Raw genomic sequence first — 1,952 nt, forward strand, 5'->3', positions numbered from 1 at the left:
ACAGTCCCAGAGGAGTTAGAGACTTCATTCTCCTTTGCACCCAGTGCCCCACCTCCACTGCCTCATGGGTAGCAGGTACTATGTGAAATCAATGGTGAGTCATGAGGACAAAGGTCTCAGATCTCCAACCCAGTTCTAAGTCTCAGTCCATAAGACATTAAATTCTGTCAGCACAACTAGGCACATATTTATTTTTATCTCTTGACAAGAAACTTTAAAAACCTGAAAATGTGAGGTACTACTGCCAAATGAAGTTTAGTTACAACAGAAGCTAAAATCTCTGTCATAATGAAAGCCATGAGTAAGTAGGTGGAATTTGCTTATCTCTCTTTGGCAGCATACTTATCGTGTCAAACACGACTATGCTGGAAACATAAATAATGTAACAGTTACCTCTGTAAGGCACAGGAATTGTTCCAGTGAGGTTCATTAGTTCCCTAGAACTGCCATCATTAAAAACTGAAAGGAGAAAACAAAGATTTAATCATGAGGATTTTTAAGTTTTTGATTCATGAGTATTTTTGTAGAAAGTCTTATATAACTCTTTTGGAAATACTAGTTAAAATTCATTATTATTTATAAAAGGGGCTAACTTGTTAATATATCATCCATTTTATCCAATAACAAAGGGTCCTCTGTTCATTCACTGAATGGGATAGGCTCTTCAATGAATAAAGAAAAGATACTCTGAATTACTTGTAGAAATGAATGTGAGGCTGGATGTGGTAGTGCATGCCTGTAATCCCAGCCCTGGGGAGGATGAGGCAGAAGGATCACTTCAAGCAAGGCCAGCCTGGGCTACAAAGTGAGTTCAAGGCCAGTCTGAAACTGTACTGTGAAATTCTGCCTTGAAAAGAAAGAGAGATGAACAAACGAACAAATGAAGGCTGGATAGATAGATGGCTGGATGTCAGTGCTACAGTTCCCGTAAATGGGAGCCTTTGGTCTCCAACTAATATGATTCTAAAACTTTACAAACCATCACCAGGGCTGGGGTGGAGCTCAGTGGTAGAGTACCTGCCTAGCATGCTTTGATCTTTGGATCATAAACAACAACACCCCACTTCCTCTCCCCTGCCCCTCACCCCAGCCACAAGCAAATGTCACCATACCATATGTTAACCTGCTGTCACTGTGCTTTAGTAACTGCTGGGTCCTTAATCTTGCTCTCTGCCATTCTCAATCTCAGCGGAGTATTAAACCATGGTATTAAAGATTTTAAAAAGGCATATGTACTTCTCACAAGATATGCATTTTTCTACCATTAACTAATTAGGGCATGTAATTTGTGTTACGTAAACCAATATAATTTTAATGATTTGAAATGAACATCATACCACATAAGGAAAATGCTATAATGCACAACACAAATTTACGGAACTACCCTGTTAACCTCAGTTATTTCTTTGTTTGAGACAGGGTTTCAATGTGTAGTCAAGCCTGGCTTTGAACTCACTATGTTGCTCAGGCTGGCCTCAGACTCACAATGGTCCTTCTGCCTCAACTTCCGAAGTGTGGGGATTACAGGCATGGGCCATCACCCCTGGAGTCCTCTTTTACTTACTGTTGACAGTTACAATATTCTGATTTTGTGTATTTTAAAATAAAAAAATCATTTAAATTTAGGGCTTTATTTACTCTAAAAGTATTTTGATGAGAATGGTTTATATTTGGTCCAGCCACATGAAGCTATTGTTTGATCAATATTTATTCATTTAGAATGTAGTAAAAACTACACACTTACAATGTCTAGTCTCAATCATTTTTGTCCTCACTGAAACCATTTCAGTTTACAATGACTAACTTTAATTCTGGTAAATTAGTATTTTTATAGATCAAAATACCATTGGACAGTTTGTATACAGAAATAAAGGAGGTTGAGGGGCTGGTGAGATGGCACAGTGGTCTAAAGCACCTACTTAGAACAAGTTTAGCAAAGCACAGGGACCGCG

At 38.5% G+C, this 1,952-nt stretch overlaps 1 non-coding gene across 1 annotated transcript in view; it reads right to left on the reverse strand.

Moving 5' to 3' along the window:
* Positions 1–389: 389 nt before the first annotated feature.
* LOC101585461 overlaps positions 390–1,952 on the reverse strand; it is a 9,808-nt gene continuing 8,245 nt past the window's right edge. The window contains exon 3 of the transcript XR_002821843.1: positions 390–459. This is a non-coding gene — a transcript (uncharacterized LOC101585461). The remainder of the gene's footprint in view (positions 460–1,952) is intronic.

Source organism: Octodon degus, unplaced genomic scaffold (genome assembly GCF_000260255.1).
Source record: "Octodon degus isolate 3935 unplaced genomic scaffold, OctDeg1.0 scaffold00067, whole genome shotgun sequence".
NCBI classification, from domain to species: domain Eukaryota; kingdom Metazoa; phylum Chordata; class Mammalia; order Rodentia; family Octodontidae; genus Octodon; species Octodon degus.